This window comes from Balaenoptera musculus, chromosome 7, assembly GCF_009873245.2.
Source record: "Balaenoptera musculus isolate JJ_BM4_2016_0621 chromosome 7, mBalMus1.pri.v3, whole genome shotgun sequence".
In the NCBI taxonomy this organism is placed as follows: domain Eukaryota; kingdom Metazoa; phylum Chordata; class Mammalia; order Artiodactyla; family Balaenopteridae; genus Balaenoptera; species Balaenoptera musculus.
Window position 1 is genome coordinate 86,596,320 of NC_045791.1, and position 27,619 is coordinate 86,623,938.

General features: G+C 36.1%; 1 protein-coding gene across 6 annotated transcripts in view; it reads right to left on the reverse strand.

The window, feature by feature from the left end:
- The window catches only part of KANSL1L (KAT8 regulatory NSL complex subunit 1 like), a 141,913-nt gene extending 127,153 nt beyond the window's left edge, over positions 1 to 14,760 (reverse strand). For 2 of the 6 annotated variants that reach the window (XM_036857275.1, XM_036857274.1), the window contains exon 1: positions 14,646 to 14,760. The gene's annotated coding sequence lies outside the window, so the exon portion shown is untranslated. Of the gene's footprint in view, positions 1 to 1,264; positions 1,326 to 2,184; positions 2,625 to 13,222; positions 14,201 to 14,645 lie in introns of those variants that run through there. The other 4 variants (XM_036857270.1, XM_036857273.1, XM_036857272.1 and 1 more) reach the window with 4 other exon arrangements.
- Positions 14,761 to 27,619: the final 12,859 nt, after the last annotated feature.

The window sequence follows — 27,619 nt, forward strand, 5'->3', positions numbered from 1 at the left end:
TTCACAGGTGCTAAAAATAATGTGGTAGTAAAAACTAGCCTAATCTGCAATGTGCAAAATTTTTTTTCTGAAAAAGCATCTGCAATCATTATTTTCCTTTTCACAAATGGATAGTCATCAATTATCATTATAGAAGCTCTTACTCCTGCCTGAAAAATAGTGGGGAATGTAACAGATGACACTAAAGATTAATCCCATAATTAAACAAATTTTATCAAAAGAAAAAGTATAAAACCATATATTCTGACTCATAAAAAAGTTAATCTAGTACTATTAAAAATTATGAAGATTGAAGAGTTAGTGAAAAAAATTTTCTTCATTAACAATTACAAGTTTTTGAAGACACTTTGGAACTATGACACTCCATAATTTTTGTTTCAATGAACATGACAGTTAATAGTCATTTAAATGGCCACACTCCCATACTGTATGTCCCCAGGAGGTAGCTGTAACTCTAGACCCTTCATTCTTGTTTAAAAACACAGAACCAAAAGCTGATTCTTTGCAAAGACTAATAAGAATGATCAAAAGGAAAAAAAGGCACAAAAACTTCTATACAATTAAAATAAAAATCTACACACAGGGTTAAAAGCAAGTGATAGACTAGGAGAAGATAAATGCAACGTATATCAATAGACAAAGGATTAGTATCCAGAATATATTAAGAACTCCTAGGAACGGGCAAAGGTTACAACAGTCGGACACTTCAGAGATGATGACATCCAAATGGTCATTAAACATATACTCAACTTTACCAGTAATAAATGAAATGCAGATTAATAATGCAAGAGACCAGTTTTCTAATCACCAAATTGAAAAGAGGGTTTTAAGTCTGAAAATATCACTTACCATGGGAACATGGGTAAATAAGATTTCTCACATCTATTTGAACTATAAATTGATTCTATAATTTGACAATAATGTGGAAATTGTGTTTTTCACAGGTGCACAAGAGATCAGTGTTTGTATGAGCAAAACACTCTTTCAAAGCAACCTCGATATCTAACAGTGAGAGAATGGATATTAAAACATGATGGAATACTAGAATAGCAGTTAAAAAAAAAATGACCTAGATCTATATGTATCAATATGGACAAACCTCAAAAACAGAATAAAGTTTAAAAAAAAAGAAATGGTGCAGAAAATGTATAGTATGGTACCATATAAATAAAACACAAACACAAAACCATACCATATTTATGTACATATACATGTTGTGTTTATGTGTTTACAAGAATAAAAGACGAACCAGAAAAATACCCACCAAAGTTGTAACAGTAGTTGCATCAGGTAATTTCCATGAAACAGAACTAAGAGTGGTGTTTTAAGAGGAGCTGAATTTTAACTACAATATTTTATTACTTGGGGGAAAAAGATTAAATGAAATATGAGCAAATGTTAATCATTGTTAATTCTGTGTGATAAAAATAAATGTTTGCCTTTTTTATATTTTACTGTATAATGTCTCCAAAAAATGTAGATTTCTGTATAATTTTCTGTCTCAAAATTTATACACTTTTATATAGTGCCTCAAAAATAATAAATCCTATATATAACAGATTTTCATTTATTCTAAATCCAAAACAAATAGGAAAACAAAAATAACCATAATATTGGGTTTTCTTTTTAAAAATATATTTTGCACTCTACTTTTAGGAGAAATAGAAAAATAATTATAAAACAAGCTAGCATTGGGAAATTTTTTTTTCAAGATTCAGTCTGTCACTTGATCAACTCAATGACGTATAATTTCTAATTTATAAACATCTACAATAGTATTTAAATAACTACATTGCTCTCTGAGGGAAACTGCCCTAATCACAGTTCTCTCTGAGGTAATCATATTCAAAAGATACTATACTCTATCCCCTCCTTACCCACCTTCTTTCTTTCAAAAATTTGAACAGGGTGCTAAGGATATAATCAAAGTGGCTAGCAGCAGGGGCAGAAGGTGAAATAAGAAGAAGCAGTGGAGTTCATCTTAGGCCCTGGATAAACTAAAGATAAGGGGAAACTAAAAATAAGTAGAAAAAAGATACATAGATTAATAGATAAGAAATGGAGTTGGTAGAAAAAAGAGAAGGGAAAGAAATGTAGACATTGAGAGTGGCTAAGGAACCTTTATGGTAGAGAACTAGAATAAAACATACACACAAAAACTCTGGTAAGCTCTGTAGGGCTTACTTGGTATGATAGGCAGCTGCTAAAGTGATCTTAATAATCCCCATCTCCTGGTATTCATGCCTTTGTGTAATCCTCTCCTCTTGAGTGTGGACTGGATTTAGTGACTTGCTTCTAGCAAACAGAATACAGCAGAGATAATGGGATGCCACTTTCAACATTAGGTTACAAAGATACTGTGGCTTCCATCTTGTCATCCCTCTCATTCAGGAGCACCAGCTGCCATGTTGTGAGCTGGGAAGACCCTCATGGCAAAGAACTATTGTCTTCAGCCAACAGACAGCAATGACCTAAAGCCTGCCAACCAGCCATGTGAGTGATCTGAGAAGCAGATCCTTCCTCAATCAAGCCTTCAGATGCCTGCAGCTCCAACCAATACTTTGACTGCAGCCTTGTGAGAAGCCTTGAGCCAGAGGCACCCAGCTAAGCCATGCCTAGATTCCTGACCCCCAGAAGCTGTGAAATAAACGTTTTAAGCCATTAAATTTTGGAGTAATGTGTTACATAGCAATAGATAATTAACACACTTGGATATAAAGATTTGGGGATTCTGGACTCTGGAAGGCCCAGCCATATCACAGTTCCTATTCTAGGATTTCCATGAAGTTCTTCTGTATTCTACTCCCGACTCTATCTTTATTAAAAAACCCTAGCCTGAAAGTCTCTCTACTTTGCAGCCAAAAGAAACTCAAGAAAATAACTGTCTCCTATTATTAAAAAAGGTTAAATTATGTTCATATAGTTTTAGCATAAAACTCAAGCCCATTTATTCCAATTTTTTAAAATACCTAAATATGTAATCACTGTATATAACCAATGCTTACTAACTGATCATTCTAAACTCTACCACTTCTGACTACCTCCATATTAACATAAACAACTACACTTATTACTAACATTTCTAAGATCTACAACTGCTTGGATTTTTCACTATTTTGTTAACTGCTATGTTGTCAAGATGCAAAAGTATCTGACATATAGCAGATACTGAATTAGTATTTGGTGAAAAATAAGTGGTTGCCATTATACTTAAAATCCAAAGTTTTTCTTACCATGGCCTACAAAGTTCTACACTATCAAGTCCCTGACTACTTAGCCTCCTGTAACTTTCTCCATGGGTTACTGCACTCCATAAACACTAGCCTCTGTGTTATTCTTGAAACACACCAAACAAGTCCTTGCTTCAGGACTTCGTATTTGCTGGAACAATTTTCCACAAATAAGATAGCTAGCTCCCTCACTTCATTCATGTTTCTGCCCTACAGTCACCTCCTCAGAGAGTCCTGCCTTGACTAATTATTTAAAATAGCTTTAGCCCCTCACTTCATGATTCTCCATTCCCCTACACTGTTTTGTTCCTCAGGGTGCTAATGTCAGAACCTGACTTTATATTACATTCTAGGAAGTAATATAGTCTAAGGGCAGAACTCAATTTTGTTCAATGTTCTAATCTGCAGCACTTAAAACAATGTCTAGCACACAATAATTGTCAGACATTTGTTGGCTGAATTAATAAACAAACAGACAAGAGAGTCATGATTTTTAAAGGTATCCCAGAATTTAAGTAGTAAAAGTAGAAACAACAACTATTTCAGTTATTATTTTTAAAATAAATGTTACAAACACAGCAATATATAAAAAGAATAATAAGTCACAACCAAGTATGGCTTATTCCATGAATGTAAGACTGGTTCAACAATTAAAAAAAATTAATCATTGAAATTCACCATATCAAAAGACTAAAGAAAAAAAACAAATAAAAAGCATCTGACAAAATCCAGTATCTGTTCATAATTAGAAAAAAAAAAAGAACTCAGTAAATTAGGAAAAGGAGGGAAATTGCTTAACCTAAAAAAGAGTATCTACACAAAAGCCTAGAGACCGCTTCATGGTTAATGATGAAAGACTGAATGCTTTTACTATAAGATTGGGAATGAGGCAAGGTGTCTGTTCTCATCACTCCTATTCATCATCACATTGGAGGTCCTAGCCAGTGGAACAGAAGAAGAAAAAAGAAACAAAACGCATAGAAATCTGGAAAATAAAAAGTAAAACTGTGTCTATTCATTGATGACATGATTTTCTACATAGAAAATCCCAAGGGATCTATAAAAAAAGCTCCTAGATCTAATGAGTTTACTAGGGCAGCAGACATAAGGTCAAGATACAAAAATCATTTATATTTCTAGATAATGGAAATGAAAAAAACAGAAATAGAAATTTTTAAAATAGTATTAATTCCAATAGCTTAAAAATATGAAATACTTAGGTATAAATCTAACAAAAAATGTGCAGGATCTACACACTGAAAAAAACAACCACCAATGAAAAACAATCAAGTAAGATCTAAATAAATGGACTGACACATTGTGTTCATGGATTAATTATTCAATATTGTTACAATGTTAATTCTCCTTAAACTGATCTATAGATTCAACACAATCCCAATCAAAATCTTGGCAGAATTTTTGTTAATATCAACAATCTGATTCATAAATTTGTATGGAAAGGGAAAGCAACTAGAATAGCCAAAACAAGAAAGAGAACAAAGCTGAAGGACTCATACTACCTATCTATTTACAGTAGTCAAAATAAACATGGATTGGCAAAAGAATGGACAGATAGATCAAAGGAAAAAATAGAGTTCTGAAATAGACCCACACATATATGGTCAATTGATTTTTGGCAAAGATGTAATGGCAATTCAATGCAGAAAGACTTAGTATTTTTAAAACAAATGATTCTGGAACAGTAAGGCATCCATATGCAAAATCCTGAGCCTTAACCCACACCTCATACCTTATACAAAAATAGTCACATCCATCAGAATGGATCATAGACCTAAATGTAAAACTTAAAACCATAAAATGTCTAGAAAAAAATAGGAGAAGATCTTTGTGATATTGGGTTGGGCAAAGATTTTTTTTAGCTATGACACAAAAAACATTATTCATAAGAGAAAAAAATTGATTAACTTTCACTTCCTCAAAATTAAAATAAACAATAAAATAAACATTTAACAACTATTTAAAATATAACAACTGAGGAGCCTTTGACATAAACATACAGAAGATAATATGTCTAGGAATTAGTGGAAATCAGATGTGCAAACTCCTGAAAGTCACTGAATTTACCATTCAGGTTAACTCTGAATAATGGTTTTGACCATATACAGTTTTAAATTGTAATTATTTTCAATTGTATCTTATTTCATTTTTACACATAATAGACAACTGGTTAGAGGCAGAATGCATAAGGAATACTGATTTGAGAGTATAAAATAATAATTCTGCAAATTCACCTGAAGATATCTCCATTAGTTCCATAATGATCAAAATTATTTTATAGCATCTAAAAGGTATCTCCAGTATTTCAGAAGCCAATTTAAGACAGTGAGAATAACTAACCACAAGTAAGACCATCTGGTTTTCATTTGGGTATAAATCCATCCATACCACAACAAGTTATTTATAGAGAAGTGCTTGTGAATGATAGCTGTAAACCTATTTCATCTTTTAAAAACAAAACAAATAAAAATTTTCCAAAAATTATGGAAATTAACCAGTTGACTTTTTAAAAGCAGAAAATGAAGAAATGGCCAACATTAAGTCATAAATGTAGTTTTGTCTATTTTTGGTAGAAGCTGGATTTTAACTTCCATTTAATATATATTTGATCTAAGATCAAACATTCAACAGTTCAGTTAACACATATTTATTGAGAAGTATGTAAGAGACACTACCCTAGGTACTAGAAAGATTGTAGAGAGCATGACAAATAAGGTTTCTATTCTCACAGAGCCTACATTCTATCTAGCAAATGGTAGGTAGACAATACACAAACAAGAAAACAAAAAGATCAGAAGTAAATAGGGGTCTCATAGTGTTTTTATAAAAATTAAACAAAGTAGAGTAATAGAGCATAACTACACTGCAGTAGGAGCTAATTTAGATTTGTAGATGAAGGAAGACTTCTATGTTGGTGACATATGCTCTGAGACTTGAAATGACAATAACAAGCTAACCAAGGTTTGGGGTAAGAGCTTTCCAAGGAAAAAAGACAATTAATAGAAAGCTGTAAAGCAGGAATAAATTCGGTGTTTGTGGAACAAAAATTACAAACTTGTCTAGAACATAATGAGCCAGAGAGAGAAAGGAGATCAGGATCAATCCAGGGGGTTCACTCACATTTATCTGAACAAAGGAAGAGGTGTTACAAAGGAGGAAGAGCCCTAAGAGGAGACTTAGAAAGTCCAGTTAGTGGGATTTCCCTGGCAGTCCAGTGGTTAAGACTCTGAGCTCCCAATGCAGGGGACACAGGTTTGATCCCCAGTCAGGAAACTAAGATCCTGCATGCTGCACGGTGTGGCCAAAAAATAAATAATTTTTTAAAATGCACACTCCCATTCATTAAAACATTAAAAATACCCAAAAACCAAAAAAAAAAAAGGAAAAGAAAGAAAGCAAAAAGAAAGTCCAGTTAGTGAGAGAAAAGGAAATTCCAGAGTGTATGTAATTGAGATTCCAAAGTGTTCAAAAGTATGTTAAAAAGACATGGGCAGCTCTATCAAATGCCACAGTGAGTTCAAATAAAATGAAGATAAAGAAGTGAAAGATGATTATTACTTTCTAAGAAATCTGTTGAAGAGTCTTGCTTTTTCTTAAAATAAATTAAAGAAATACCCCGCTCCAGCTTTTACTAGCCTTCCACGTGGGGGAAGGGAAATACCTAACCCCAGCCCCATCGAGCCATCCTATCCCACCTAAGAGGTGGAAAAATCTGTGACGCATTTGTGAAGTTGGGGCACAGCCTCCCTAAAAGACAGACTTAATCAGCAGACTATAGAATGCTTCCTCTATACCTCACATCTTACTAAAGACCTATTTACTAAAGTTCCTTTTACTAGGTATATCATGTTCCCTCTTTCAACAGGAAATTACAAGGCATACTAAAAGACAAAAAACACAGTTTGAAGAGACAGAGCAAGCATCAGAACCAGATTCAGATATGAGAGGAATGTTGGAATTATCAGACTGTGACTTTAAAATAACTTAAACAACAAATTATGATTTTCTAAGGGCTCTAATGGAAAAAGTAGACAACATGCAATAACAGATGCATAATGTAAGCAAAGATATGGAAATAGATGGAAATTCTAAGAAAGAATCAAGAAGAAATGCTGGAGACCAATAACACCATAACTGAAATGAGAATGCCTTTGATAGACTCATTAGTAGACTGGACATGACTGAGAAAAGCATCTCTGAGCTTGAGGATATGTCAATAGAAACTTCCAAAATGAAAAGCGAAGAGGAAAGAGACTGAAGAAAAAAAAAAAAAGGAACAGAATATCCAAGAATTGTGGGTCAACTACAAAAGGCGTTAACATACATGTAATGGGAATACTGAAGGTGAAGAGAGAAGAAATATTTGAAGAAATAATGACTGACAATTCCTCCAAATTAATGTCAGACATCAAGCCACAGAACCAGGAAATGCAGAGAACACAAAGCAAGATAAATGCCAAATTAAATAGCATATGTCATTCAATAAATGAAGTACTGTATTAAAATTATATTACATGAAATTATATATAATAGCCAATAGTATGCTTAGAACAAATAATAGTTCATTAATTTTTTTTTTACTAAAAATTATTTATCATACATTTTTCCCATTAGAATGAAAGCTGCATGAAGGCAGGATCTGAATGTTTTCATTCACTGCTGTGTCCTAAAATATTGTTGGGCACATAGTAGGCCCTTAATAAATATTTCCTCAATAAATACCATCCAAAATAATAAAATCATTTAAAAATTTCAAGGAAAAGGATTCATAAGATATTTTATTGTGAAAGGAGTCTTAAGGCTGGGAAATATTAGTATAGAACATTGCTGTCCAATAGAAGTATGATGTGAGCTAAATATGTAATTTTAAATTTGCTACTAGATATATTTTGAAAAGTAAAAAGAAACATATGAAATTTGAATTTCATTGTACCCATTATATAGAAAATATGACTCCAACCTGTAACCAGGATAAAAATATCTTTATGAGACATGTTCTTTTTTATGTGTGCTAAAGTCTCAAAATACAGTGTTCATTCTACATTTAGCACAAGTCAACTTGGACTAGTTGCATTTCAAGTGCTCAATAGTCACATGTGGTTAAGGATTACTGTACTGGACAGTATAAAGTATACGGTACCCCTAGAGTAAATAGGAATCAACCATTAACTAAAATATTTCAGTCCCAAAGTTCTTAGCCAAATATACTGTTTAGTATTTTTAGACACTTATGCTTAGGTTATACAAAAAGAATGTGAAAAAAGCAAATCCTCAAAGAGTTTTCTAAGCATCTTGTTCTTCTTATGAATATTCAGTTTCTAATTATTCTGGTTTCTAATTATTCAGTTTCTAATTATGCACATATTGGGTCGAAAAAAAGTATTTGGATCTTACCTAAATCTAAGAAACTTCCTTCTAGTTGCTAAAACACTGTATTCTATTTACTCTCGGCACCACTATCATCTTTGATGATTATTTATTTTATATACACCCAAGATACTCAAGGAAACTAGGTCCCTTCTCTAAAAAGAATTTAGTCAGTCCATGACATAGGACTTTAAAGAAACTGGAAAGAATAAAACTGAGAAAAAAACAACTAAACTTCCTTAACCACAACATACAGAAACTAAAATAGTAAGCTAACAGGATTTAAGAAGCAAAACTGCAAGAAATCATATCACCCTTTCAAAGAAAGCAACCAGATAAATTCTGATTATCTGTTAAGAGGCAATAGTTCTAGATAATCCAAAAATCAATTATATTTCCTGGGCACGAACTTCACTTTCATGTTGTACAACAGAGTTTTCAACCTGCATTCCAATTTAAGTAAAAATAAATAAATAATAATAATTCCTTAGCACATCCACAGCCCAGAAATTTTAGGGGTGGCCAAAAAAACCCCAAAAACAACAACAACCAAAACCCAAAACCAATCCATTGTAAAACTATTACAGATAATCCACCAAGTAAACAACCCTATAGCAAAAAGTCCAGATTTCAATATATATACATTTCCTTAGAAGTATCTTAAAAAACTACCAACCAGAGAGAAAATTTCAGTAACACAAGCCAAAGTTTATTCATTTAAATTACAAGCATTTAAAAACTACAAAGAATCAAAACAGTTTTTTTTTTGGCTATATTAAATTTCATTATTATAAATAAAATCAAATTCAGAAAAATGGGGGAATTGTAAAGTCAAGTCTATACTACAAATTCTAATTTGGGGTCTACAATTTAATCCAAAGAACATTCATTGTGAGTTAAGGAAGAAATTAGTTGTTCTGATATTACATTACTAAAAATAAGGAGCCTTGCCCTGTTGTCTCCAAAATGCTTCAATTAGTGACTTAATCTTTAAGATTTATAAGTCATATGTATTTATGAATTTAGCATTAATTAAATACAATCTGGTCCCTTGGACATCATGAGATATAGTAAATACCATCATGTCATCCCTCAAAAGCTGCATGTACAGTGAGATAATTATGATAACAATAATTATTGAATTGATCTCAACACTAGTAACCAGGTCTTTATAATTACTATGCACGTCACATACACCAAATAATTTTTGGCATACGGCCTAAAGAAAATCAAAAGTTAGCTAATCTAGTCTATCCTCAGAGCTGAAACTAAGAATCTAGACAATTATAAATAAGAACCACCCTTCCTCCTGAGAATGAACATTAAAAATTAAAAACCAAATCTGATTTTCCATCCCCTAAAATACTACTCCAGATCTGACTATGACTTACATTCTAGCACGCACATGTATATTCCATATAGTCCATGGGGAATATCAAACCAATATCTACCCTCTGAACATTAAATTTACTCTTTCAATTGAAATCTGGATAATCCCAATTCTCTTCAATGCAGTAACATAAACTAGGAATAAAAGTATCGTAAAGAAGGCAGATTCATCCTTAAGTTAAAAGAAAGTGAAAAGACTACCAACAGCATTTTGAGAGAGGGGAGAACCCTGAAGCAGAGACAAATATTAAATTATTTCCACACTTACAACTTTAATGTGTTTCAGATAGCTGATCCATTATAATAAAAGAGAAGCAGCAGGAAAAAAATTCTTTTAGCAAAATTTGAGCAGCTCTTCCAAACATTACTGAAATATAAGGGGATTAAAAGTTTCTAATTTGTAACTCATAAAGTTAAATTAAGTCAATTAAACCAATTAAGTCAATAAAAGTAATGAGAAAGAGTTTACACTGGTATAATTTTATTCCTCAAAAATATAGGAACTACTGGAAGATACAAAATACACTGTTGTGTTTTCAAGATCTCTTTATGCTACAAATGGGCATTCTCAATTTACAGCAGAAAACACTGTAGTAATTGGCATGACCAAGGTACAGTTAGCTCAGTACTTTCTATTCAGTAACATTTAAAGCTAGAACTTCTTCCACTTTGAAAACTATGCCTAAAAAGGAATTCTCTTTGAAGACTAAAGGAATTTAATTAAAGATAAAGCCACTTGGGTGGCCACATAACACATCAAACAGATCATACTTCAAACTTCAAGCAGAATTATTACTATTCAGTTATAAATGCATGACTCATAGGAATATAAATGAGTCATTTTTTTTTCTGTGTACATCAACGTAGATCCAGAAATTTACGTTTAGATTTAGCACTATCACATTTGCTCGTTATATACATTTTGGCTCCAACTTAATTTCACGTGGTTAAACATTGATTAATGATCTACTACCAAGTAAAAAAATTTTTTTAATTACTTTAAACAACATGCTTGAAGATTCTTGATCTTATAGGATTAGAAATAAATTAAAAATTCATTAGAAATATTAACAAAGCCTTAATATTATAAATGATTGCATTTTCTCCCAATTCTGCAAGAGAACTGTCACATCCATATAGAAATAAAGTGTTCCTGAAAACCTAAAAATATTACCAAGTATTAAAAACTTTCATTATGAATCGTTTTCAGATTTTCATTACAGACTGTCTACAGGCAAGTACAATATTACCATTTTTATTAACACTTGCTGGTTTATTTATCCCACACAGAGTAACAAGCACAGTTCAGTGCAATCTCTTCAGAACATTTAAAAGGGAAAAAAAAGTAAATTTTTTGGAAATGAATACACCTTCCTTGCCTTTCTAAATCAAACATACTGAAAGTAATGTAGGATTGTATTGATGACTGAGGGTCATCATTATGTACAGTATTCCATTATAGTCCTGTGATATAGTAAGGACTTTAACAATAGAGGTATAATAGACGAGATGCTTTAAAGTCAGTAAACGGGTTGCTAATTTCCTATTAGCTGACACTTCAGGTGCAAGCAGTCTCATTCTTTGCTGTTTATAACTTGAGGAACCCAATCAGTAAACAATCTTCTAAACCTGAAAGAGACAGCTTTCGGCCTCCTTCAACTACTAATACAGTACAGACAAATGTAAAAGGACAGGAAGAGCGATAAATAACTGAGCAAGTAAAAATTGCATATGACGAGTAAGGTTAAAGGCAGTAAAAGATGTTAAAGGTAATTAATAGTTGTGCTATCAAGAACAATCTGAATAATGAAACAAAGTAACTTTAGACAGTAGGCTTTTTTTCCTTCAAACACAGAAAAGGCTACAAGTGAATATGGAACAATTAAAGTGAAATTGGTAAGTGAATTCCACACAAGATAGACTATTTCCTTTATTCACTCATCCAAGTTATTATGATAAATGGCATCAAAACTGGATGGAGTTCTTGGATAACACAGCAGTTGGACAATGAGAAGTCACTAGAAGACAACTGTGGTAAGATCAGTGAGGTCCCACCTGAACGGAGTACTCAAAGTAATGAATCAAACAATCATAGTATACTGCCAACAGTGTACTCCTAAATTGAGTAAGACAAAAAAGCAAGATATAATTTCCTGACCTTTCAGAGGTCAAAAAGATAAATATTAATAGTCAAGTTGCAAGTATTTATTGAGCACCCACTATGTGGTTTGCAGCACATCAAATATGAAATATATTCCTCTTCCTCAAGCAGCTTCTAAGAAAAGAAAACACATGTATCACAGACACACGTGAAAAAAAATTTTTATGCTAATGAAAGCAAGGTTTTTTTTGTTTTATTGCTAATCCCAGATGATGAATAAAGATGTAATGTGAGGCATGCTGATACACTAGATGAGTATTAAACAATATAATACTCTGGAAGGTAATTTGGCGATGTTGCAAGAGCCTTAAAACACAAACACACACACACACCCCCCCCCCACCCCCCCCAGTAATTCCTCTTTTACAAATCTAGGGGAAAATTTTCCAAAGATTTATGTAAAAGGCTATTCTCTGTAGTGAAATTTACATCAGCAGAACATTAGAAACATCCCAAACATCTGCCAACAGGAAAAATTTTAAATATGATAGTTACATGATATAACATCGAGGTGCCAAAAATAATTTTTTCAATGACTAAGAACATGGGACTGTTTATGAGATAAAGTTAAAATGATACCACTTTTAGGAAAAATACACAAATATGCATAGGAAAATAGTTAAAATACAACTTATTTGTGTTTTTCTTATTTGCACCCGTCTTCATTTTCCAAATTATAAGATTATTTAAAAATAAGCAATTGTTATTTGAAAAGGCACATATCACACACACACAGTAAATGTAAAAAAAAAAAAAAAAAAATCAGTGTGACAAAATCGGCCTGGATTAAGAAAAATTTCATGTATAAAATTAACCCAGAAGGGCTGGGTAAGAGAAGTAATGGTAATCTATCTAGATTAAAACTATGAGGAAATGGTAGCAAGCTTGACATTGATCTGATTAAGAAAGTGGAAAATGACAGAGAATCAAAGATAATAGTTACAACAGATTTTGAAGATATTCAAATATATCCTATTTCATGATTCATTCATCGTTTATATTCTTCCAGCATGCTGGCTTAAAAAAACAACGGACTTTTGTTATAAAACCGTATTACCTGTCAATTTCTGTATTTGTAGTGCTGGTAAAGATTATAAATCACTTTTACTAACACAAAACATGTGATTCTCATAACAACCTCTTAAGGCAAGGACAGCATTATGAAACTATTTACAAGAGGAAACACTGAGATCAGAGAGGTTGTAACCTGCCCAAGAAAACAGCTAGTAAGAATTGGAAACAGCCGGGACCACTCACTGCTAAGCCTTTCCCAAGCAATCCGCATTCCAGAACACCAGGTTTTTCGCTAATGCTTAATTATTTTTTTGAGCCACTTTTTCCTAGTCTAAAACACTGTCGGTTTTGCCTGCAGTACTGGTAAATATCTCACTTAGGTTTTATTGCTGATAAACCTGCCCCATCCGGTCGGAATTTAAAATAACATCCTACTGACCCAAACTCAGCACGAAGTTAAGCAAACTGGTTAAGGAAAGACGAAGAAAGTAATCTTCTTAAATCTCGCCAGCTGACTACAGTTTGGGTTATCAAAAAGTGACGTGCTCCCCACAGTTTAAAAAGAAAGAAAGAAAAAAAAAAAAATCAATCCCCGCAGACCGCTGATCCGAGGGGAAGGGACAAGTGGGTCCTGCCCGGAGCAGAGCGGGCAGAGAACGAACCAAACACTAATTCTCTCGGAGTAAGAAAACATCACAAGATCCAGCCAGTGCCTTCCCTCTCGGCTGTAAAGCTAGCCTCTTTCCAGTAGTTTCTTTAATAACCAGAACATAGTCTTGTATTTCTTGCTACCAAACACCAAGTATCCTCAAATTTTCCGGCAACATCAATCCCTTCAGCACGCAGAGAAGCGGCACAAACGTGGCAACACCATTCCTCAACAATTCTCTAGATTCCCCTCCATCCCACGTAATTCTAAAGGCCAAATCAACGTTTGCCTGAAATAAAGTGAAGATAAATAAAACAAAGGTCCCATCTAACGCAAATAACTCCGCCTCAGAGACTCCCCAAAACAGCCGACACCACAACCACAGCCAGCAAAGCGCGGCCAGCAAGGCAAGGGGCGGGCCCAGAAGACCACGTGTTCGGCCCTCTGCGCACGCGCCAGCCAAAACAAAAGGGAGGCTTGCCAAGCCCCTCCCCTGCCCCCACGTGACCGCGCTAAGATCCGCCCCCACCCCTCCCTCCACCCCTTCCCTCCCCTCAGCTTCTGCCAAAGCTGTTAGGTTTAGCCGTTTAAATTTGGCTGCGGTCCGACCCCTGCCGTAGAGCGCGATCCGGTGCCGGGAGGTAGAATCCAACAGCTCAGAGGATTCGGGGGGGGGGGGGCGAAAGGGCTGCCGATCGGTCGCCTGGCCCGCAAGTCCACCCAGCGGTCTCCTCCGCTCTCCCCTCCCGCGCTGCCGCAGTCCCCGGCTGAGGAGACCCACCCCGCTCAGCCCGCCGCTAAGACGCCGGCCACTCGCCTGCTGGGGCGCCCTGGCTCCCCTCCGCCGCCGCACCTTCGGTCCGGCTGTGGTGGGGGCTGCTGAGGTGATCTCTAGCTGCCCGCCCGCCTCCCCCAACCCGGGGCGCCGCTGACTCGCATCCAGAGCGCGTCCCGCTCCCGCCCCAGCCGCCGCCGCCGCCGCCGCGGTTTAACAGTCCGCCAGCTGCCCGCAGCTCCGGGCGGCTCGGGGGACGGAACCCTGCCGTGATGGAGGGGCAGTGGGCGGGGCGCGGCGCCGGCCAATGGCAGCGGGGGAGGGGCAGCGCCATGCAAATGAGCTCGGGTGGCGGGGAAACCCCGGCAGGGGGCGGGACCCGCAGAAGCGGCACTGAGCGTTCTGGAAGGGGCTGGAGGTCGGCGCCTGAACGCTGCTGCATAGGGGGCGGGTGGGTTCCGCGCTGCTCCTGCTTCCTCCTCCTGCGGTCCCCGTGCCAGCGGGGAAAAACACACACACCCGGGCGACTTCCCGCCCCTGCTTTGCTATTTCTGTACCACCGTGACAGCAAAAACAAAGCGAGAGGAAAGTCAGGTTGCCTTACGCCCTGCCGCCCGCGCCGGCTCCTTGGCGGCCAGACCATCCCGCCCCGCCGCTGGAGGGGCAAGTTTTAACAAAGCTTTGTCACTGTTGCCAAGTCTCTACGTGTCCGTGCGTTTGCATTTCTTTCGGCTCTGCGCTCAAATCCAAAATCGTAATTCTGTACCACCCCCGAGAGGCCCTGAAAGAGGATGGCAAATCTAACTTGGATCTAGCTGGGTCGTTTTATAGTAAAAAAAAAAAATCAGTAAGGGTCAGCTCAAACGTTTAAAAAATCTGTACAAAGCTGGTTTGAGTGGCGTTGGAGTTAACTCCGTTCTGCAGTAGCGCAAATAAATTGATGGAGTTTTAGGCGGAGATAGTTGGCCAGGGACACAGAAAAACATCGCTAGGAGTTTTGCACCTGGCCCAGCGCTCCGCTCACCACGAAACTACACCCAAGCATTTACCCAGCCACGCACTCAATTTGTGTGTATGTGTTTAAATAACTGAGCACTAAATATAGCTCCTTAGGCTGTAGACGGATTACAGGCTTTCCTAAGCAACTAATTTACACATGGAATCATTTAGGGAATGAAGCGCACTAAAATTTTAGATCCACAGAGACAATTGCCCTTATTTCTACCTTATTAATAGGATAAGATCTGGGGGTGGGGGTGGAAAACAAGGAACTGGAGTTTTAGCAAAACATAAGACATGACGCAAATTACTGGAATTGGAAAATAACCGGCTTGTTTTTGGTCTTTTTAGTAGACTGTGACATAACTGCAATGATTTTTATGACAAGCTGCATTTATAGGAGAGAATACTTTTTAAAAATTGCTCAAAACAATAATCGCACCTTCATATGGGGTAAGGGAAGTGTTTCAGAAATCGATTTACCATCATTGGAATAAAAATTGTAAGTGAATGATGTGTTGTGAAAATAATTAAATCAACAAATATTTATTGGATATTCAAAGGAAGGGCTGTCGTATCCCTGGGGTCAGAAATACAAAAATGAATAAAGCATTAAAAAATTTTTTTAATGAACAATCTGAGAAGTCAAGCAAGTGTTACGATAGTTCAGAGAAAGATTTCGTATTTGGTCTGGGTAATTTAAAGGACTTTAGGCAGTGAAAGAAGGAAGCCATCAACAGTTCAGAAGATAGTATCTTTGAGTTTGAGTAGAGGTATAAGAGATGACACTGCATACTGTATTTTTTTACCCTATTTTACCACATATTAAGGACATTGTCCCTTGACACTGAATATTATTCTAAAGCATGATTTTAATATTTATAGCAGATGCATGCCAGTTTTCCAGAGACTGTAGAATACCAAAGCTCCTTAATAGAAAAATTGACATACTGAACTGTTTGTCAAATTGTTTTCTATATTATTCATTCAGCAAAAGTCTGAAAAATGCATGTAGTTAATTTTTAAACATCAAGGATATATTGTTGTTCAGAAGGTACATTCAAAGCATTCTGATTTCCAAGAAAAAATGTAACACTGGCTAGGAGACTTCCAGAACCAGCAAGAACAAGGAGAAGGGAAGGGCACCATTCTTGCTGACAGAATTATTACCTATCTGGAAGCATTTTAAAGTGTCCAGGTAAGCAGTATTATAGTGATTTCATGAGATAATCTCTCTCCTCAACACTGGTTTTTATTCAGTCACTCCTTTCACTCAGGAAATGTAGGCAGTGCTTAATATACAGCTGACATTATGATAAATGCTAGTGATACAGAAGAAAGATCATACCTAGTCTTAAGTAGCTCACAGCCAAGAGGTTACAAGTACAGCATTTTCTATCCCCCTTCTCTGCTCTGTTTTTCTCTATGGGATTTATGACCATCTAATGTAACACAGATTTTTTTTGTTTTTGTTGTCTTGCCTTTCTAAGCAGAATGTAAGCTCCATGAGGTCAGGCACTTTTGCTGTTTTGCTTACTGCTGTATCCCCAGAGCCCAGGACAGGACCTGGCAGATGTAGGTTTTCAATACATATTTGTTAAATGAATATATGCATTTAATTCTCACATTCTGCAAAGTGAGTGTTATATTCATTTTCCAGGTGGGAAAAAAAAAAAAACTCAATGAGGTTAGATAATGTAATATATCCAGATTCTCACACTAAAAAATGGCCAAATTTGGGATTTGAAAAACCCAGACGTGCCTGGCTCCAAAGCCAGAGTTCTTTCCCCACTACCTCTCATAGAATAGAAAGCCAGTTTGGAAGCCTGAACTATTATTCCTCTATATTTCCGTACCCAGGGCAACTGTCCTCCCCTGTCATATTCTAGTATATTTAATTCTTTCTTTTTATAATCATGTTTAAAAAGTGGAATAGGAAAAGTAGCAGGGCTAAAGGTGATAATTCCTATTCAGGACAGATTTAGCTTTAACTAGCCAGGATCAACGGACAAGCAGACAAAAGGCAGGGATACACAGCAAGAGCTATAGGATTCTTAGAACAAGGGCAGGATACAAGAGTAGTCAGGCCCATGACTTTAGAGGGACCAAAAAATGACTCCCTGTGTATACAAATATACATAGCACCTTTATTCACAATAGCCCCAAACTGGAAACAACCCAAGATCTTAAATGGTGAAAAGCCAGTTGTGGTACATCCATATAATGGACTGCTACTCAGCAATAAAAAGAAACAAACTGTTGGTACATAGGACAACATAGTTGAGTCTCAAACAGTATGCTGAGTGAAAGAAGCCAGACACAAAAGAAATATTTTATGATTCCATTTATATAAAACTCTACAAAAGACAAATTTAACCCATAATGACAGAAAGGAGACCAGCAGTTGCTTAGGCTTGGGGTACGGGGAATTGAGGGGGAAGGGTATATGGCGTAATAGAAATACTCTCTATCTTGATCATGGTGGAAGTCAAATGGGTACATGCATTTGCCAAAACTCATCAAAATATATACTTAAAACAGCTACATGTTATTGTATGAGAATTATACTTCAATGAAGTTGATGTTTAAAACAAGGGCTCTCTGATGAAGGTTGTGACTCAGAAATCTCAAGGAGTTTTAAGTCCAAAATGAAGACAGGCAGAAAAATTAAAAACTAGTCTGCATCAGTTACGATGCACATAATCTGTGTGAAATGCATTTGAAAGCCCCAAATAATGATGGCTTAAAAACACAGGGGTTAATACTCTCCATTATAACATATTTTATCGATTCTAAGACACATTTTTTTCACAGTTTAACATTTCTGAAATCGGAGTCACCTCAGTGTGGATGCAATAAGAAAGCATTGTATCAGTTTGACTGGCAGTGGGTTTTTTTTTTCTTAATAATATATAAATAATGGTGCATCTTAAGAGTTAATGAAATGTGGTTTAAAAAAAAAAAAAGTTGAGAGACAGCCCAGAGCTGATATATCAGCTCCACAAGGTAACCAGGAATGCAGGCTCCTTCCTATTATTCTCTTCTGCCATTCTCAGCCCTGGCTTCCATTCTCAAAGTGACTTCATGTTGCCAGAGGGCTACTGGAACTCCAGCCATCATATCCACTTCCCAAGCAGCAGGCAAGAAAGGGACACTAGGCAAACAGGGCCTTTAAGGTACCTCTCCTGATGTCCCTCTCAACAAGCCTACAACTTGATTATGTGTATACATCTAGTTGCAAGGGAGACTAGGAAATACAGCTAAACTTGAACACCTTGTCACCTCTGCTATATAGGAATTATTATTATTGAGGAGGGGAAAATAGATGTTAGGCAATAGTCTTCAGTTTCCAAAGCAAAATGTCTAAAACCAGAGTCAGCTAAATGTAGCACACTGGTTGGGGTGGGGAGCCCAGTGGCGGGGTGGGGCGTCAAACGAAAAGACCCATAAAAGAGATTCTTGAACTACATTCCCCTTTTCAGGCTCTGTGGCTGTGCCCATGGGTGTTATAATTGCTGAACACACTGATGCAATTAAAAAGAATAATGGTGCGCAGTCTACAAAGGTAGATTAGGACCAAAATATGGAAGTTTAAGTAAGGAATGTATAGTTTATTCTGTAGGTAATAGTGGAACCACTGAAGAGTTTTGCATAAGGAAGTAAAATGATAAAAGTGTTGTTTTCAGACACTACTCCTATAGGTCTTTACCCTAAACAAGCATATCCAGAAATACTGGTCAGAACTCACTACAATTGAAAAACTGTCCCAATATTCTGATTCATTTCATACGAAGTATGCATATCAGGGCAATTTCTTGGGGTCGCTGAAGGTGTTACATATGTATTGTAACACCGATTCTATTTCCTCAATTACTTACCATGTATAAGAATGTATGGAAGTTTTATCAGTCATGATGGGTCAAGTTATGATGCAATAACAAACCCCCCAAATTACAGTGAATTAACACAAAAAAACCTTTCTTTCTCACACAAAGTCTGTTGCAGGTCCAGGTAACTTTCCAGAGTGCTTGTCTTCCATAAGTTGAATCTACATTCTATACGTTGATCATATGTTACCCCATAACACCTCTACAATTCCTGCCACAGGGTACAACACTTCCACCCACAATCCACTGGCAAGGACAAGGGAACCAGGAAATATAAACTTCTCACGTGCCCAGAAAGGAGATCTGTGCATGGACTAAAATTAAAACTCTACTACAAAAGTCATGTCAAAATATGTGACAGTCTTCAGGCACCGATCCTAACAACCAGGTCTAGTTTGTAGTTGTTATAGTAGGTATTTGTTAGTTGCCTAATTTAGTTTCTATTCCACAATTTCCCTTTCCTAACATTTTTCCTGTTTTTCATGCTGTTACGCAGCTCTCCACCCAGCTCATGTGCTTTGAGTGAATCTAATCCTATCTCCATGTCCCAAAGTGGAGCCCAGTTGCCTTAAGCCAATTAAGGCATTCCATTTCCTTTCGCACAATCACTGGTTCAGAGATGGGCATGGGACTAAAACGAACCCCATGAGAGTGAATTTCAGCTCTTATGCCCAAAATACTGGGCAGGAGTGCATTCTCTCACTCTAGATATGAATAAGAAAGTCCATCCCATCACCATTAGAGAAGCCAGTTTTAAAATTAGCCCTACACTCTAAATGACAGAACACAAAGATGAAAATAAACTGGTAAAGTGGGTCTTTAGTGAAAAGCTAAGCTGTGCAGTCAACCAGCTTTGAGTCTGCCCTATCTCTGAGCTTTCTAGTATTGTGAGCCCTTTCATCAATTTTTAAAGCCAAATTTGATTTAGGTTTTCTGTTTCTTGCACCAGAAAACATTCTATCTATATACTTTTCTACTGCAAAATGGAACATAACTTCTCTTGGGATATAGTAAACTTCTGCTGAGTTTAAATTTAAGAAAAAGACTGAATAAGAAATACAATTTTTAGTAATCAAAATAACTTCAAGAGGAATTTCATGAAACAGAATGTAAAATAAACAAATAAATTTGGTAATAGCTTGAAACTAGAAAAACCCGACTAAAATAAACTAGGGATCTTTGGGAAAATGGCTGATTTCAACTCTAGGGCAGAAATTGTGTACAATGGGTATGGAAATTTTTGTTGTGCCAGAGACCAAGGACACTATCATAAAAAAAAGGCATCATGTCGAAATGATTCAGGATTACATGATGTCTGGCATTTGTTTTAAAATAATCCATGAGAATAGAGGGTATATAGGGACATAGATGACTAAAGATTAGTCATAAGTTGATTATCGTCAAAGCTTAGTGATGTATACATTGTGGTTCATTATACGATTCTCTGTACTTTTGTGTATGTTTGACATTTTCCATAATAAAAAGGAAAAAAATATAAAAACTTGAAGAGATTCTTATTGGCCTAAGATGAAACTATCTATGTACCCAAAAGAATAATGACTGTAATTATTAAAATGTATCAACATCTCCAAAATCCATGAGTTCTTACTTATACTAAAAATCACTACCATCAGAAGTTCTTAGGGCACATATGCATTACTCTAAAAATTGATAAAAGGAAAAAAAATCAAGAATTTATTCTGCCTTTTATTTATAAATTCTATGTCAGCATGTGGCAGCCATGTAGGTGCAACTCCCAGATCTCCCTTCAGGAAACAACTTGCCTCCAGCTGTTAGTACCTTTAGGATTCACATTAGCTTTTGAGCCAAGGCCACCCCCACCCCAGGCAGTCCTTGGACAATGACTGAGCAGCGCAGAACCAGGGACTAACCATTTCTGCCAAATGTGGGACTCCTCTAATGGGCAGCCTTTACTCCAGAGCTCCTCCTTGGATTGGACAAGATTTTGTCAGATCTGCTTCATGGCCCAAGACTCCTTTATTTAGCTCTGCCCAATATGACTTCCTTCCCTGTCCATCTTTGATAGATGTTACCTCTCAACAAACCTCTTGCACTTCTGTGTCTTCTCTGATTCCCAGAGTACCCAGCTATTCAAAAAGTTGATGATAGTTCTTTTTTATGAAAGTTGATAAATGCAAAAAGGAGTTAGAAAATTAGAAAGTCATCCTTTACAACTCCTAATTAAATAATAGATCTTGTAAATAACTATCAATGGATGTTAAAACCATTAGGTAAAATGTTGATAGAGAATTTTACAAAGATATAAGACTAATACTGTCTGAATCTACTGATCAATCTCAGTGTGTCTAAAAGTGAGACAACTAGATATTATGTCTCATGGTGTGATGCAATAGAATATTCACAGCACTGCTTATTAAGTTTCCAGGGCAAAAAATATTGAGCCTGAGTGTAATCAAGCCTCCAGCATTAACTATCAGTTTACAGGAAACATAAGGAATAGAGGATTAAATTAGAAATCACCATGAGAAATCAGTCAGATCAATAATGGTGGACATTCTATAAAATAAATGACCAGGTTTTTTCCAACAAATCAATGGCATGGAGGAAAAAGAAAGTAATAAGCCTCAACTCATTTTATGAGGTCAGCATTACCAGGATAACAAACCAGGCAGAGACAGTGCAAGAAAAGAAAATTACAGGCAAATATCTCTTATGAAGATAGATGCAAAAATTCCCAATAAACTATATCAAATAGAACCAAGTAATATGTAAAAATCAGGACACATGATGACCAAGTGGGGTTTATCCCAGGAATGCAAGGTTGGATCAATATTCAAAATGCAATCAATGTAATTCACTAAATTAATAATCCAAGGGAAAAAAAACCACATGATCATATCAATTGATGTAGAAAATATTTGACAGAATTCAATATCCATTAATGATAAAAACTCTCATCAAATTAGGAACAGAATGGAATCTCTTCAATCTAATCTAACCTTCTACTAAAAATCTACTTTAAAGAAACCATTATTTAATGTGAAAGCCTGAATGTTTTCCTTCTAAGATCAGAAGCAAACAAGCATGTCCATTCTTATCATTCCTATGCAACACTGTAGTGGAAGTCCTAGGAAGTACAATAAAAGAGAAAGAAAGAAAGAAAGAAAGAAATAGAGGGAGGAAGGGAGAAAGAAAGAAGGAAAGAGAAAGAAAGAAAGAAGGACAGAGAAAGAAAGAAAGAAAGGAAGGAAGGAAGAAAGGGAGGAAGGAAGGAAGGAAGGGAAAGAAAGAAAGGAAGGAAGGAAGGAAGGAAGGAAGGAAGGAAGAAAGAAAGAAAGAAAGAAAAGAAGAAAGAAAGGAAGGAAGAAAGAGAAAGAGGAAGAGAGAGAAGGAGGGAGGGAGGAAGGAAGGAAACAAGGAAGGGAGGAAGGAAGAAAGGAAGGAAGGAAGGAAGGAAGGAAAGAAAGAAAAAAGAAATGAAGGGTATACAGGTTAAAAAGAAATAAAACTGTCCCTATTCATGGATGACATTACTGTCTATGTAGAAAATCCTAAGGAGTCTACAAAAAAACTCCTAGAATTTATAAGTGAGTTTAGTAGACAATAGGATTCAAGGTCAACAAAGAACAGTAAATTATATTGGCAATAAACAACTGTAAACCAGAATTAAGCATCAATACAATTTACAGTAGCTGCCCCTGCCAAAATGAAATACTTAATTATAAATATAACAAAACACATATAGGATCTCTATGTTGAAGACTACAAAATACTGAAGAAATAAATCAAAGATCTAAATAAACTGAGACATGCCCATTCCCAGATTGGAAGATTCGGCAAAGTAAAAATGGCAATTCTCTCCAAATTTATAGATTTACTGCAATTCCAATCAAAACCCAGCAGGATTTTTTTTTTTTTGTAGATATAGATAAGTTGATTTAAAAACTTGCATGGAAAGCTAAAGAAATCAGAATGGCCAAAACAATTTTGAAAAAGAATAAAGTTAGAGGAATCCCATCCATTATCTGATTTTAAAACTTTCTATAAAGCTACTGTAACTAAGATAAAGAGGAAGATACACAATGAAACAGAACTGAGTCCAGAAGTAGATCCACACAATATGGTCAATTGATTTTTGACAAAAGTACAAAGGCAATTCAATGAAAATAAGATACTCTTTTCAACAAGTGCTATAAGAAGAATTAGACATCTATACATCTATATGCAAAAAAAAAAAAAAGCACCTTGACATAAATCTCACCCTTAAAAAAATTACTAAATGGAACATAGATCTAAGTGAACAACACAAAATATAAGATTCCTAAAAGAAAACAGGAGAAAAACTTTATGATTTGAGTTTGAGCCAAGAGTTCTTAGATATACCAAATATGTACTCCATAAAAGAAAAAATTGATAAATCAAAATTCATCAAAATTAAAAACTTTTGCTCTATGAAACCCACTGTTACAAGAATGAAGGAACTAGCTACAGGTAGGGAGAAAATATTTACAAATCACATATCTGAGAAAGGACTTGTATCTCTAGGGGAACAGCCAGAGCCTGAGGACCTTGCAGGTTTCCACACAGGCCACATAGGCAAGGCTTGGACGGCGGCTGAATCTTGACAGAATGACAGAATGCCTTGTGACCCTCCTGGAACGGGAGAGCATGGGAGACGCGCGAGGCGCTGCTACAGTGCTATTTCTCACTCGCTTCCCTATCTACCCAGGGGGCTGTCATTAGGCAGTTTCTCATTGTTTTCAGGTTCTGGTGGGGTACGAGGCTTTCTGCCTCACCATCCTTAAGGCAAATCTGCAGCTATAAAACTGATTAGCAGCATCATGGAATGGGATCCTCAGCAGGAGTATCCCATCATTCTCGTTGCAGTCACCTGGCCTCTTTTGTTTGTGTCATCCTGTGCAAAGGCCACAGAGGGCTGGCACCTTTGGCTAATCATCTTTGCACTCCCTATGTAAGCAAAACACTGAGTCTATAAAGGGCTCATTGTTTCTTTACTGGCTGAATCTGTCAGCCTGAATATGCCTTGTGCTTGACAGTTTAGAATATATAAAGAACTCTCAAAACTCGATATTAAGAAAACAAGCAACCCAACTAAAAACAGGCAGAAGATCTGAACAGACAATTCACCAAAGACGATATGTGAAGGGCAAATAATCACATGAAAAGCTGTTCAATATCATTAGACATTAGGGAAATGCAAATTAAAACTGCAATGAGATACCACTACATATCTATTAGAATGGCTAAAATAAAAAAATACAAGTGCTAGAGAAGATGCAGAACAGTTGGAACTCATATTGCTGGTGGGAAGGCAAAATGGCACAGGAATTCTGGAAAAACAGCTTGACAGTTTCTTATAAAGTTAAACATACATTTACCTTTATGATCCCAAAATTCCTCACCTGGGTATTTAATCTCAGCAAATCAAAATGTCCTTAAGCAGGTGAAATGAATAAACGGTGGTACACCCACACACTGGACTCTATTTACCACTGAAAAAGGAACAAGCTATTAATTCACACATGAATGAATCTTAAATGCATTTTGCTAAGAGAAAGCTGTTCTTTAAAGGTTACATACTATATGATTCCATTTATATGAGTTTCAAAATGACAAAAATATAGTAACAGAGAACATATCAGTAGTTGCCAGTGGTTAGAGAAGCACGAATGATGTGACTATAAAGGGCATGAGGTAGTTTTTGGGGTTAATGAAACTGTTCTGTATCCTGATTGTGGTGGTTGCACTGATCTATATACGTGCTAAAATTCAGAGTACCAAAAAAGGCAATTTTATCATATGTATATATACCCAAAACAAGCAAATTTGCTGTATGCTCATTTAAAAAATAAAATTTAAAAGAAAGGGAGAAGGAAAAAGAGAGAAGGGAAGACTGTTATAAAAGATACAGAAGACAATACCAAAAAATGCAGTCTGTGGGCCTTGCTTGGATCCTGATTTGAACAAACCAACTACAAAAGGCATTCTTGACGCAACTGAGAAAACTTTACTGTTAATTTGGAACTATATTTTAAATTTAAGTTTTAAAATTATGATAATGGCCTTGCGGTTACAAAAAAAAACTTCATCAGATATACGTTAGATACACATTCTGAAATATATATGTGTATGAAATAGGATCATGTTTGGGATTTGCTTCAAAATTATTGAGAAAAAAACGTGAGGGAGATCACTGGCAAATGTTTAAGCTAGAGGCTCATTACACTATCTTCACTATTTTTGAGTGTTTGAATTTTTCTGTAATTTTTTCTTAAAGTTTCTCATGATAATGAGATTTCAAAAATAGCGTAAAACTCCTTTTCAACATTTATTATAAAGCAGTAGACATGACAGGCCTACAGTTGTCTTCCATCTCAATGTCAAATCTTTCCAATGACTCCAAATAAATAAATGCTGTGTGTGGCAAAAATAATACTGACATATGAAAAAAAACAGTCTCCTAGAAATCTTATACCTTGAGCAATAAACTACTAAAATTACTAGATTAGTAAAGATTTGCAGTTAGATTTTTAAAACAGCAAATCAAAACAGCGTCTTCTATATATTGTCATTTTCAATGACAACATCAAAGAAATAAAGGGCAAAAATAATTTTAAGGCAAAAATCATGATTCTAAAAATCTCAGTCAAAACCCAAAATTACTCAGGCTTTTTGATTCTCATTAATTATTTACACAGTGTGGCTTTCTTGCTGTGCGGGTCCAGTCTGTTCCTTTGAGCATTATTATTATATATCATTTCTTGAGCACTTAGCACTGTGTGAGATACAGATGATAAATTCCTTCCCTAGGGGACAACTATCAAAGCAATACAAGCAAAACACGAAGATTAGCTATTTAAGAAATGAAAACTAAATAGAAGGTTAAGGAACACATTCTGAGTTCCCTGTTTTGCTTTTTGCTGTAAGCTCATGCTACAACACTTGCTTCTTTTGGGGGTGCAAAAGAAGACTGAATTTGCAAGATAAACAACTAGCTTAGAAGAGATAGAAAACAGATCTCAGGGATCATTCCAAGAAAATATCCTACCTTAGAAATCTTTTCACTCTCTGATATATAAAAATTACAAGAACCTATTCCTAGCTCTACCTCAATCAGGCCCTTGAGACATGAGTTCCTACAGTTCTTTAGATTGTATGAGCTACTCTACAATTCATTTTAGCTAGCACACTCAAAGTTTTTGCCTAGGATGGTCTGAATTGGGTTTCTTTGTCATTTGCACCTGAAAGAATCCTGAGAAGTTACATAATTTGCCCAAGGTCCAGTGGCTGCTAAATGGTAGAGTCATCATTCAAACCTAGGTTTGTGCACCTCTACATAGCAGGCATTTCCTAATATGTTACTTTACTGTTTATCCTACAGATGTTTAATTCCTAAAATCTAGTTTCCTTTAAGACTGGGAAAGGGGCTGGGGCTGGGGCTGGGGTGGTTGGTCTAATTCTCTATTGTTTCCTGGTAGTAGGAGTGAGGTGAAAGTGGCAAATACAGTAATATCCAATAAGAATTTATTTTAACCAATTTTGCATGGTATTTACCAAGCAAGAACTCAAGTTGGCAATCATACAAACTTCGACTCAAGAGCAAATTGAAGGTATATAAGACTAGGATAGAATGGTATCAAAGTATTTTCTCTACTCTCTGCTCTACCCAGTTGTAAAGACTGCATTAAAAAACAATGCTTAGGGCTTCCCTGGTGGCGCAGTGGTTGAGAATCTGCCTGCTAATGCAAGGGACACGGGTTCGAGCCCTGGTCTGGGAAGATCCCACATGCCGCGGAGCAACTGGGCCCGTGAGCCACAACTGCTGAGCCTGCGCGTCTGGAGCCTGTGCCCCGCAACGGGAGGGGCCGCGACAGTGAGAGGCCCGCACACCGCGATGAAGAGTGGCCCCCGCACCACGATGAAGAGTGGCCCCCGCTTGCCGCAACTAGAGAAAGCCCTCGCACGAAACGAAGACCCAACACAGCTAAAAATAAATAAATAAATAAATAAATAAATAAATAAATAGAGTAGCTATTAATTTAAAATAAAAAAACAAAAAAACCCCCCAAGATTAAAAAAAAAAAATGCTTAATACCCACACCACCAAATAAAATGTTTAGGTTCTCT